This window comes from Hyperolius riggenbachi, chromosome 2 (assembly GCF_040937935.1).
Source record: "Hyperolius riggenbachi isolate aHypRig1 chromosome 2, aHypRig1.pri, whole genome shotgun sequence".
Lineage (NCBI taxonomy): Eukaryota > Metazoa > Chordata > Amphibia > Anura > Hyperoliidae > Hyperolius > Hyperolius riggenbachi.
In genome coordinates, this window is record NC_090647.1 from 108,478,153 (window position 1) to 108,492,125 (window position 13,973).

General features: G+C 41.1%; 1 long non-coding RNA gene across 1 annotated transcript in view; it reads right to left on the minus strand.

Annotated features, from left to right (window-relative positions):
• Positions 1–1,441: 1,441 nt before the first annotated feature.
• LOC137544023 (uncharacterized) overlaps positions 1,442–13,973 on the minus strand; it is a 270,055-nt gene continuing 257,523 nt past the window's right edge. The window contains exon 7 of the long non-coding RNA XR_011025700.1: positions 1,442–1,706. This is a non-coding gene — a long non-coding RNA (uncharacterized lncRNA). The remainder of the gene's footprint in view (positions 1,707–13,973) is intronic.

Consider the following 13,973-nt stretch of genomic DNA (forward strand, 5'->3'; position numbering starts at 1 on the left):
TTTCTGAGCTAATTTGAAGTACACATGAAATCTGGAGGTCTATAGCTACCTACTCCGCAGAGAGTTGGCAACTTCTGCACAATGTCTGCCACAGTATTGCAAACGAGAAGGATTTGCAAACCAGGCGAGGTGGCTGAAAAAGCTAGTATTCTTTATTAGTAACTCCACATAACAGAGGACAATAAAACCACGGGATCAACTGACGCATATCTGGCCTACAATATGCCCTTAGTCATAGTTGATTGGATCTATAATCTGCCCTTAGCAGTTGATCCTGTGGTTTTATTGTCCTCTGTTATGTGGAGTTACTAATAAAGAATACCACCTTTTTCACCCATCTCACCTGGTTTGCAGATCCTTCTCGTTTGCAATTATGGATTGGCATGACTGACCAGATCCTGCACCAGCCGGTAAGGGTTAATGGGGGTTTCAAAGTGTTTTTCAACTTTATCCTTGCTGTCTGCCACAGTATGCTCTGATCCCACTCTGCAATTTTACATGAGCTGCCGTGGTAGCTGAATTGGTGTTGTTTCCAACTGCTTCGGTATTTGTCATGCCTCTAACAGTGGACCTTGGAATATTTACAAGTGAGAAAACGCAGGTGATATCCCATCGGCTCAGTACCTCACTGGAATTCACTGGCCTCCTGAGAGCAACCTGTTCTTTCACAAATGTTTGTAGAAGTGTATCTGCTTACCTAGGTGCTTGATTTGATACACCTGTTGCCATGGAAGTGATTGGAACACCAGAATTCAATTATTAGGAGTAACAACCCAACACTTTAGGCAATAAAGCGTACTTGCATTGTAAGTATGTGCAATTATACAGTATTTAGATCATAAACAATGTGCTGAGTAGATTAAAAACAAGTTGTGAGTCAAACATAATTTAAACCCACCAATATCATCTGGACCCCTCGAAGGCAAAATTAAATAAATAAATACATTGTAAAGGGCAACTATTTTGAAAAAAAATGAAATTTAAAATACATACTTATTAAATGTACATTTTTTCCAGTGTAAAATGCACTACACATTCCTTTTCTCCTATTTTGCTGGTCACTTACAGTAGGCAATAAAGAGCAGCAAGATCTACCAGGTTTTAGACTAGTTCATCTCAACACGAGACATTCTAAATATTTCCTTTATTCCCTTTATTCTTTACAAAAGCAAAAATAAAGGATACAAACAAAGATATCAGCTATTCATTGTACTCATTTCTATACTGTTTTGGCAGTTGGAATGAGCAACTGCCATTTAGTAAGTACTTTTGTAAATAAAGAAGTACATGTGAATCCCCCATTAGGATATGGACTTGTCCAAAACCTGTCAGATCCGTCAGATTTTTTCACTGCCTACTGTAAGTGACAGCAATATAGGAAAAAAATATATTTCTTTAGCATTTTACTCTGGGAGAAATGCGCATTTTATATGTATGCCTTTCACATTTTTGCCATAGTGGTCCTTTAAAGAAACGTAGGGTAAAAGCATAAATGACAGAGATGTAGTCTGTGTAAGTCGCATATAGTAAACAAAAAAAAGCCAACGTCTACATTATGTCAACATTACATACTTGTTCACATTGTTCTTTAAGTCTTGCATTTTAGGATATGCCTTTAGGCTCATCTCATCCTTCCTTGGTCAGTTTCAGCCAACTTTAAAAGGCTCATCCCATGGGAGTATGGCTTTCACTCATCTCCTTCATGTCTCAAAAGAAACCAACAGATAATTAAATGTCACTAACAGAAGCTGACATTCCAGCTTATCCTCTTGTATAAATATACAAATAAACTGCACTGTAGGTGGTACATAAAGGTTGCTGTTGAGTTCTCTTTGACTTTAGTGATTGCTTTGTTCCGAGCTTAGAGTAATGAGTACATGAAAGGGAGACTAGCCCATCCATAGCCATTTTCAGCACTTCACATTTCAACAACCAGAGAAGGTGAAACTAATGATAAGTTAATAGTCAGACAAATTGAAGGCAGAAAATGACATGCAACAATTCAAAAACTACCACTGAGAAAATTAATGATTGCTATGATGGTGTGTATGAGGGGGTATAGTAAAGTTTTAATTATCACCCGAAAGTTATTATAGTATATTGATTACATTTTGTCAGTGTTATCATTGGTCCCTGAGTGCATTATGTTGAGAACATCAGCTCATTGCATCATCTAATTCTTTTACAAATTTTGTCAGAAGTGACTACAGTGTGAGAAGGAAACAGGGGCATAACTACAGATTATGGGGCCCTCTTACCAAACATTGATGAGGCCCACCAATGTTCGCCCACTTCCTCTTGCCTACCCCTAATGACCCGCACAGCCTTGATGCCCATCTTACAAGGGTCATAAAACAAGCGTGGATATCATCATTTTCACACCCATAACAAGTGTACCCACAAAAACACTTGATCTGAAGGTTGGCCCCGTATTTTGGAGGGGGTGGAGTAATAGTTGGGGCCACTTTACAGCTCTGGGCCCCCCTGCAGTATCAAAGATGGCTCCCCTGTAGTAACGCCCCCTGGATGGAAAAGATTGAGGTACGAAGCACCAGCTCACTCATCACAAGCTGCAGTAGACAAAGCAAGGGAAGGTGACTTTGAGATCTTGCAGCATCTGCTCTATTCTTCCAATCTTACACCAAGTGACTTTTTCTTGTTCCCAAAAATGAAAAATGTCATTCTTGAAGTGGGAGAGTGGTTTCAGGCGCAATCTTCAGACTTCTACAAGAACAGTATTCAGACTGTCAAGAAGTGCTGGAAAAATGTGTAAATATAGATGGTGACTGCGTAGAGAAGAGTTAATAACTGCAATTCAAAACCAAACTTTCTGTCAAATTTGTCAAAAACTGATAATTGAAACGCAATGATACCCCCTCGTATGTTGGCACTCAGATACTAACCCTTTAAGAATAGTAGTTGAGCCTATAGCATCACTTAAAGTTAGCCTCACTCACCTCAGGTATGAAGATACAGTGGCTTGCAAAAGTATTCGGCGCACTTGAAGTTTTCCACATTTTGTCACATTACTGCCACAAACATGAATCAATTTTATTGGAATTCCACGTGAAAGACCAATACAAAGTGGTGTACATGTGAGAAGTGGAACGAAACTCATACATGATTCCAAACATTTTTTACAAATCAATAACTGCAAAGTGGCGTGTGCGTAATTATTCAGCCCCCCTGAGTCAGTACTTTGTAGAACCACCTTTTGCTGCGATTACAGCTTCCAGTCTTTTAGGGTATGTCTCCACCAGCTTTGCACATCTAGAGACTGAAATCCTTGCCCATTCTTCTTTGCAAAACAGCTCCAACTCAGTCAGATTAGATGGACCGCGTTTGTGAACAGCAGCTTTCAGATCTTGCCACAAATTCTCGATTGGATTTAGATCTGGACTTTGACTGGTCCATTCTAACACATGGATATGTTTAGTTTTAAACCATGCCATTGTCGCCCTGGCTTTATGTTTAGGGTGGTTGTCCTGCTGGAAGGTGAACCTTCACCCCTGTCTCAAGTCTTTTGCAGACTCCAAGAGGTTTTCTTCCAAGATTGCCCTGTATTTGGCCCCATCCATCTTCCCATCAACTCGGACCAGCTTCCCTGTCCCTGCTGAAGAGAAGCACCCCAGAGCATGATGCTGCCACCATCATAATTGACAGTGGGGATGGTGTGTTCAGAGTGATGTGCAGTGTTAGTTTTCCACCACACATAGCGTTTTGCATTTTGGCCAAAAAGTTCCATTTTGGTCTCATCTGATCAGAGCACCTTCTTCCACATGTTTGCTGTGCCCCCCACATGGCCTGTGGCAAACTGCAAACAGGACTTCTTATGCTTTTCTGTTAACTATGGCTTTCTTCTTGCCACTCTTCCATAAAGGCCAACTTTGTGCAGTGCATGACTAATAGTTGTCCTATGGACAGATTCTCCCACCTGAGCTGTAGATCTCTGCAGCTCATCCAGAGTCACTATGGGCCTCTTGACTGCATTATTGATCCGCGCTCTCCTTGTTTGGCCTGTGAGTTTAGGTGTATGGCCTTGTCTTGGTAGGTTTACAGTTGTGCCATACTCCTTCCATTTCTGAATGATTGCTTGAACAGTGTTCCGTGGGATGTTCAAGGCTAACACATAGGGGGTTCATGGTGGCATTTGGGAGTCCACTTTAACAAGGGGATCCCCAGATGCCCACTCCCTCCCCAGGTAAAATGAGTATAGGAATATAGTATATGTTTTTCCCCTGATTTTTGTCCTGTAAACCTAGTTGTGTCTTATGGTCTGGAGCATCTTATAGTCCGAAAAATGTGTTCTTTAACCCTGCTGCATAGCATTGAAAGTATTGCACACTGCGGGCCATAGGCAATTAACTTTTTCTCCTAGTAGATCATTTTTCATCTTCTATTTACAATAACTTTTCAGCACTTTTCAAAAGTACCAAAAAAGTACCGTATATTCCGGCGTATAAGACGACTGGGCGTATAAGATGACCCCCCAACTTTTCCAGTTAAAATATGGAGTTTGGGATATACTCGCTGTGTAAGACTACCCCTCTTCCAACGCACACCAAATTAAAATAAAAATTCAAAAATCATGTACTGGTGCTGTGTATGAACAGATACTGGTGCTGTACTGTATGTGTTACCCAGTATATAACAGTGTATAGTCAATTGACTTGTTGGATTGGTCAACTCTCCTTAAGTAGACTGGTCAGCTCTCCTTGTCTACCTGTTTATCAGAGCGGTATGGAAGAATAGATTGCTCTCGCTCAGCAGGGAGATCTGAGAGGCGGTAACAGGATAGGGCGTATCACCTGGCATTAATGACACCAGGCGTATAAGACGACCCCCAACTTTTCAGAAGATTTTCAAGGGTTAAAAAGTAGTCTTATACGCAGGAATATACAGTAGGTGGAAAATTGTATGTATTTTATTGCTTACTGGTGATTTAAAAGACATTTTGAAAAATATCACTTAGGAGTAAACTCAGGAGAAAAAGAGAATTGCATATGGGCCTGGTTGTCTTGCATCCTGCTGGTGTTTCATGCATCAGTAGTGTCTGAATCACACACCTGAAACAAGCACATGGCAAATGTAGTCAAACTTGAGTTAAACACCTGCATGCTTGTTCAGGGTCTATGGCTAAAAGTATTTGAGTCTGAGGATCAGCAGGGCAGCCAGGCAATGTGCATTGTTTGAAAGGAAATAAATATGGCAGCCTCCATATGCCTCTCAGGTCAGTTGTCCTTTAAATGAAATGTTGTTATTGACATTCTGGATGACAGGGTTTTGCGCTTGATTCCGTTTGAATAAATCAACTGCCTGAAGAATTGAGTTATGCTTTATTTCCTATAGACTTAAAGGATGACTGAAGTGAGAAGAATATGGAGGCTGCCATATTTATTTCCTTCTAAACAATACCAGTTGCCTGGCAGTCCTGCTGATCTATTTGGCTGCAGTAGTGCCTGAATCACACCAGAAACAAGCATGGAGCTAATCTTGTCAGATCTGACAATAATGTCGGAAGCACCTCATCTGCTGCATGCTTGTTCAGGGTCTGTTGCTAAAAGTATTAGAGGCAGAGGATCAGCAGGATAGCCAAGTAACTGGTATTGCTTAAAAGGAAAATTAATATGGCGGCCTCCATATGCCTCTCACTTAAGTTATCCTTTAAAAGAAGCAAGGGTACTTTTGCAAGAGCAGCCCAACTTGAGCAACACTGGGAACTGTGTGGTATACGGTGTAAACCACAAAATATTTTAAATAAAGTATTGATGTTTAAACCTTAAACCTGGAGTTAGCTTGTCTAAATCTATTTCTAAATCTGTTTCACTGTTTACAGTTTTGAAATGTATTGAAGGCAAATGGTTAATTCCCTACAGATCAGTTACATGGATTTTCCTGCATTATTAAAGAAAGTGTGAAATGAGCAGCATTTATAGTCAATTAAACAATTAAGAGAGAACATTCAGTATAAACAGTTATTAAAACCAAATGACAGCTTCTGCTGAAGCAGAATTACTGACATCTCTGGAAAGCATGTTATAGACCTGCATCACAAACTATGTGGTGCCTAACTTGTGCAAGGTTTAGCATGTTAAGCCATCATACTTTCTTCAAAATTAGCTATGATAGTCTTAACTTAGCAGTCTTCACATTCAATTAAACTATTCAGAAAGAACATACTGTGCAAAATGTAATGACAATAATGGGACAGGTCTTCCGGTCTTGCTGCAGCAAAATTTGAGCCAGTGTTGAGTGAATTTTTTTTTCTCCAGACAGTATCGCTAAGGAGTCTGGCTGAAGGTTTGAAATGTATACTGACATAATTGGCGAAAACACTCTGTACAATTTTAAGTACCACTTATCACACATACAAAAATGTACATTTAAAATGCATTCATATAAGCAGAACTGGTTTTAAATTTTTGGGCGAATTTACCCTAGACCCACCCTTCCCCCTCCCCGTCACCAAGAAAAAAAAGCGGCCAGTATCTGTAAACCTCCCTCACCCCCTTGCAAGATGTGTGAAAAGATTCTGTGTCCCATCCATCTTACTTCCACAGTATAAGAAGTGTCCAAGGGGACCACATCTCCCTATCCTCCTCATCTGAATATGCAGAGCTGCCGCAACAGAGCACATGTTCCTGGTCCATCACTGAGTCTGCTCCTCTTCTGCACTGTGCCTTTCCTATCACCACGTGGCAGCGTCTCTCTGCAGGCTCCCGATGCACATCATGTGACAGCAGAAGCCTATGGACAAACACTGCTGCACTGTGATAGATTGCAGTCCAGAGGAGGAAAGGATCCAGCACCGGGCTAGGTAACTGTGCTCCACTACAAGCACTCTGCTTATTCAAAGAGCCAGCGCCACTCCCTAGATTTTACCATATGACTCAGGTGTCTTCATGGTAGGACCGGCCCTGCATATAAGATGTACATCTAGTCCATCTAGTAGAATTCACTATAAATTACTTATTTTTTCCTATGAATCTGTCATTTACCATGAGTTGCATTAATCTGGCAGCTCTAGCAAGTTTTGGACTGGAACATCTGTTCGTAAGAGATTCTAAGTTTCCTTCATTCTTTTTCAAAAGCACTTCCTGGAAAAGATGTACACAAAGATGCCAGGAAGCCTGTCTCCATGCTGCACACCATTCTGGCAGTTGGACTGTGCTTTTAAAAAGAATGGAATTCCTAAAGCTGAATACTCAATTAACGATGGATTGGGAAACGAGGTTCCCCAATCTATCTACCTGCCCGTGGGAACACGCATCATCATGCGATAGGACCCGATATCGCCACACGACGCAAAGCATCATTCACCTAATTATGCACCTTTACCCACGTTTGCTTGTCGCTTAAAAAATCACCAGTCCCCAGAAAATTGCGGACAAAATCGGGAGGTGGGTAGGGCCTTAATAATCCCCCATGAGGAGTTCCACTACTCCAAAATCTGTTACAGCTGTCATATTAATGCTACCTGCTGTAAGTGACATTACTGACCAGCGCTTAAAGAGCACCAGGACTGTGCATAGAGAATAATACCCAATGCTGCTCCATATCCTTGGCAGTAGTAGGAATGTGGAGCCTTTATAGAAGTATACTCTAATTTTTATGTCTTAAAGGAATACTATCGATACCCAAGTGTTCTAAAATGACAATGTACAAATAATGTCTAAGTAGCTGTGTAAACATTTTCCTACTTTTCATGTTAAATATCAGAGGCAAAAGCTGTAATTTATTGAGGGTAGGATTTAGCTATATTGGGACAAATCAATTGTAGAAGGGGTGTCTGCTTCAATGCACAGCCAGAGCTGCATATCAAACTACAGAAAGCAAATATCAAACATATCAAACTCTGAAAGTAAAAACAATATGAAAAAGCTGTGACAATTAGTTACATTTCCTCTGCTCTCTTCAGACACTTCAGTCAGAAACAGAGCTCCCAACAGCTGCAGCTCCTGTGTCCTGTCTCTCTCTGTCACACACAGAGCTACACATATAGAGTTCACTGATCAAGTGTGAGGGGAATTTCCCCTCTCCTCAGGGCTCAGTCAAGTCAGTTTTGGCATCAGTAAACTTTGAATGTAATTTGCTAACAGTAAACAAAGAAGTTGCTACTAAAATGTATACACCAGTACTTAGCAGCACTTCCCAAACAATTCCTGTGTCAATTGAAAAAAATATGTGAATCGATAGTATTCCTTTAACAGCTTCTACAGCATTTTATTAGATGCAAAATGATAGTAAAAAAACACTGTCACGTGGTTGGTTTTTGTTGTTGTTGTTTTTTTACAAAATGTCTATATTATATAGGCTTTAAGTTCCAGGAAAAGTTGAACGTTACTTTTATAAGGAGTCTTAAAGGAGTAATGTCACGAAAATCATAAAATCTAAAATTTATATAAAAATATACATATAAGAAGTACGTTTTTTCCAGAGTAAAATGATCCACACATTTCTTTTCTCCTATGTTGCTGTTACTTACAGTAGGTAGTAGAAATCTGACAGAACTGACAGATTTTGGACTAGCCCATCTCCTCATGGGGGGTTCTCAGGGTTTTCTTCTTTATTTTCAAAAGCACTTAGTAAATGGCAGTTGCTCCGTCCAACTGCCAAAAAGGTGTACAGTGAGCGGGGAGTCTAGCCAGCATCTTTGTATACATTTTTTTCAGGGAGTGTCTTTATAAAGAATAAAGGCCATGCTGATATTCCCCCATGAGGAGATGGGCTAGTCCAACATCTGTCGGTAATGTCAGATTTCTACTACCTACTGTAAGTGACAGCAACATAGGAGAGAAGTAATCTATGGCTCATTTTACTCAGGAAGAAGGGTACTTCTTATTTGTATGTGTTTACATATATTTTAAGTTTTAAGATTTTCGCGACAGTGGTCCTTTAAGGGCTCGTTTCCACTATAGCGAATCCGCATGCGGGCACTGCATGCGGATTCGCATACTCAATGTTAGTGGATGGGGCTGTTTCCACGTGTGCGGCGGCGGCAGCGTTTTTCGGTGCGGGAAAAATCTGCACGACAGGGTCGTCAGATTTCGCGTGCGGCAGGAATGCGGGCGAATCGCCGCTAATGCATTCAATAGGGAAATCGCATGCGGCTTTGTCATGCGGATTTCCCCGCGATTTCGCATGCGATTTCGCATGAAAGGCAATGGAATTTTACACAGGCAGTGACATGGTTAAATTCGCCTGGCTCCGTGCCATGCGAAATCGCATGCAAAATCGCGGGTAAATCCGCATGGGGAAACGCAGTCGCATACGATTTCTTCAGTGGTGGAATCCAGGCGATTCCGCAACGCTACAGTGGAAACGAGCCCTAACAGATAACCTTTGCAGCCCACTTTTTGTAATAGTTTTTTTCACCATCGCACAAAATTTAAAGTGAACTTGAAAATAGACTGATTAAGTAAACTATTATATCTATAGGACTAAGCCTAAATAGGACTTTCCTGAAGTCCACTGTTCTTCTTTTGGTTTTATGAGTTAACAACCTAGGATTAAAGATTTAGCTGTCTCACTGGCAGCCCCCATATTCCTATCACTTTAGGTTCCCTTTAAATAAACTGATAGAAAGAATCAAAGATCTAACTAACCAGCTTTCATATAAAGTATACAGTAGATGCTAGAAGGCTATAACCAGTTGAAAATTAAAAGTTTTAATGCCTACTTTGCAATAGTTCAAACAGTAATGATCCTACTTTTAGCAAATCACTCCTTAAAGAGGAACTGTCGGGAAAATCTTACAATTTAAAACAAATACAAATAAGAAGTGCATTTCTCCCGGAGTAAAATGAGTCATAAATTACTTTTCTCCTATGTTGCTGTGACTTAAAGTAAGTATTAGAAATCTGGCATTACCGACAGATTTTGGGCTAGTCCACCTCCGTAGGGGATTCTCAGCATGGCCTTTATTCTTTACAAAGACATTCCCTGAAAAAGATGTATACAAAGTTGCTGGCTAGCCTCCCTGCTCACTGCACACTTTTTTGGCAGTTGGACGGAACAAGTGCCATTCACTAAGTGCTTTTAAAAATAAAGAAAACCCTGAGAACCCCCCCCCCCCCCACTCTTCAGAAGATGGGCTAGTCCAAAATCTGTCTGTAATGTTAGATTTCTACTGCTTACTGTAAGTGACAGCAACATAGGAGAAAAGTAATTTAGGGCTCATTTTACTCTTGAAGAAACGCACTTTTTATTTGTATATATACACATATATATGTCCTGTGTCCTGATCACTCCTCCCAGCTGCTACGCAACGAGAACAACAACATCAGAAATCCCATCATGCTTTGCACAGCATCAGGGGAAAAATGCCCAGGCAGTTTTCTTTGATGGGGCGGAGTTTAGCTTCTATGTAGCTAAAAATTAGGCTTAGGTAAGAAAAACAACGTTCTGATGCTGTCAAACTGTTAAAGAAACACCAAGAGCTGCTGATTAGATTTTTAGTCTGGAGGTTCACTTTAATACATTTTTTTTTTTAACCTGCATCCAGAAGTCGCAGCTGTACTTATACAGTATCATTTAAAGATCTTATAAAGTGTAAAATCAACATTGTGTTTATCACATTCTTATAAAAACATATAATGGCCTTACTGTTGCTTTTGCAGTAAATCACCCTCCAGGCCCCGTATGCAATGGCTTCCAGTGCATAGCCCCGCCCCTTGCAAATAAGTGCTGTGGTGCTTTCCATGGCACTCCCTATCTGCGATACAAATGTGCCATGGCACTCGTTTGCAGGGGGGCGGGGCTAAGTCGGACTTGGAGAGTGAGTTACAGCAAAAACATAGGTAAAGCCATTATAACTTTTTATAAGAACATTTCATATGCAATGTTGATTTTTAGACTTCATAGACTCTTTATTTTTATTTATTTCCCATAACTCTATTGTGCTGCCTGATAATCTCTCTACATGGAAATAGGATTCTTGCATGTAATCTTGACACTATGAACAGCAGCTTTGTTTCCAAAAATAGCCTGCGCTCATTCCATACAGCCAGGAGTTAACTTGTTCCCAAAGTTTTTTTTCCTCTCCTAGGCACAGATACACCTCAGACACAAATGAGAAAGAGAAAAAAAAGAGAAACAAATGATAGTGCAGACTGTTATTTAAAGCAAACACCCTTACTGGTGTGGATACGCTGCAACTTCACACTACATGTGAGGGTATGGGGGCGGGGACCACCACCACCGACCTAGCACAGACTCTCCCCTCCGTTTAGTTATCCACCCTGCTCACCATCAAGACTTGCATAAGTGCCCGATACAGAGTAATGGAGTTCAGCCAGCTGCTCGATCTATTCACAAGTTATATGTCCAGTCACAATCCGTATCCTTTCTACAGCCTCAAAGTAAAGCACAGAAGATATCCATGTGTAAAACCATAACATTTAATATTACCAATAAAAAGTATTATGCGTACATCAAGTTAGAATTTAAAAAGCATGTCACAAGCATACTACCGATCTCCCCTCCAGGGCCACGGCTCAGCTCGTCTCGGTATCTCCCCGCTTGTCCGGCGTCTCCCACGCTTGTTGTCCTCCTCGCCGCTCAAAGCCACGCCCTACCGGCTTCGTCACTATTGTGACTCATCAGGGGCTAATTGAGCATGCGTAAGGAGGAACTATAAGTACCCACACCGTCCCAAGGGCGGAAGTACGTAACCGGACTACTGCCCTGCTGCGCTTCCGCCCTGAACCTACTCCTCGCTGGTTTGCTGCTAGTCAAATGACGTGTCATAGCGCAAGCCAGTCGCCGTACTAGTCCACCAGAATCACCTTCCCCCTTTTTCCCATCCAACGTACCGCCCCTATTACCCATGGCAACGCTGCAGACCGCTTCCCCACCGCAAGTCCGCAGCGCAGCCATCTGTCTTTAACCGTTCCAGCCGCATCCTACATCTGGGTGGGCGATCGGTTTACATCAGTACCCTTTGGACCATTGCCACTTTATTACATGTTATACTAACCTGACCCTAACATAATTATGCTACACATGAGTCGCAATATCAGTTAGCGCTATCATTATCCCATACTCCTTAACATTCACATCTTCCAATACTTAGATAAAATAAATGGCTGCATAAGGCTATTATCATCATGAATTAATCACTCATATATTAGTATATATACAAATCGTTCCAAATTATTTGATTGCACATTCATCCATATCAGGTTACATTTCCCTCATAGAGGTTATCAGGTCTCATATGAATACCATATAAACTCTTAGTATCACCATCTCCGGCATCCTACTATTACAATCCACACCTTAGATCATACCCCTCAATGTTCATACTATATCCTTATCACTAAGGTCACTTGTAATATATAGTTGGTCTGCACTGTGGTAGCTGTACAGAGATGCGGCCAGTCTCCGCCATTCCCCGATATTTTTCTCCACCAGGAGGGGGCCCTTTAGAGAAAATATACAGGGTAGGAACAATACCCCAAAAGTTTGTCCTCTAACTAAAGGGGTCAACCCCTCTTTCACTTCCATAGAGGTATTTCACCTTTTGCCCTTTAATTCATACATTTTATCTATCAGTATGCAGCATCTCATTATTCGTTGACAGATGCTTATATTCAGTCTGTACTGTCATATTTGAAAGCAGAAAGGGTACAGTTTGTTTGCTCCCCATTTAGTCATTAGTGAGGAAACAGTTTATGTCCAATTCGATATTTAGTCCTTCCGGGTGCATACTTTTTAATGTATAAATCCATTTGGTTTCAGTCTGACAGAGTTTCCGTAATTTATGGCACCCCCTCCAACCTGGTTGTATTTTCTCGATTGCACATGCCTTTAACAATTTTGGGTTACAGCCGTGTTTAGTCCTAAAGTGTTTGGGCACACTGTGATTTTCGTGCCCCTTACTGATTTTATAGATGTGTTCACCCACTCTTTCCTGTAGAGTTCGGGTAGTTCTACCCACTTATCTATATCCACAACTGCACCACAGTAGGTATACCACATGATTACTCCTACACGTAATGAATTGTTCAATTTTAAATTCTTTTGTATCATCCTTGGCCGTAAATGTATTTGTTTTAGTCATCACTCCCATTTTGCAGGCCTTACAGTCCCTGCAAGGGAAGAAACCTTTCATCTTCTTACCAATACCTTCATTGTCATTAGGAGGGTCCACACAACTAGGGACCAGTCTATCCCTTAGGTTCGGTGCCCTTCGATATATGAATTTAGGGTGTTCAGGTAATACCCATTTCAGTTGCATGTCACTCATCAGCAGTGACCAGTTTTTCTTGATAATTTTCTCTACTGCTCTGTGCTGTTTGGAGAAGTCACTAATGAAGGCCAGTTGGAAGTTTTCTTCCACTTCCCTTGGGGTTTTGTCTTCCAGAATTAAATTTCTGTCCATCTCCCCTATTAATTGTGCCATATCATGTATGGTATCTTCCCTATATCCTTTCTCAATGAATTTCTTTCCCAGGGTAAAGGCCTGTTGTTGGTAATCGGCCACTGTTGTACAGTTCCGTCTTACCCTGGTAAATTGTCCCTTAGGGACCCCCCTAATCCAATTTGGATGGTGACAACTGGAGGTTGGTATGAAACCATTTCTATCTGTTTTTTTAAAAAAACATTTCATCGCCAATTTGTTATTAATTTTCATGATGTCCAAGTCCAGGAAATGTATGTTCCAAGGGTCAGCTTCCAATGTTAATTGGATGTTAGGGGCTATTTGATTAATCTCTTGCATGAAATTATCTAATGACCCAGTGTCCCCCTGCCACAGGAACACCAGGTCATCTATATACCGTCTCCATAGGGTGATCTTATCACCCCCTTTTTCAATAGCCTTCTCCTCCCATAGTGCCATATAGATGTTTGCCAGGGAGGGTGCATAAGATGCCCCCATGGCGCATCCATACCTCTGGCTGTAGAATTCTCCCCTGTACCAAAAGTAATTGTGCGTTAATGTAAATCGCAAGATTTCCACCAGAAATGAT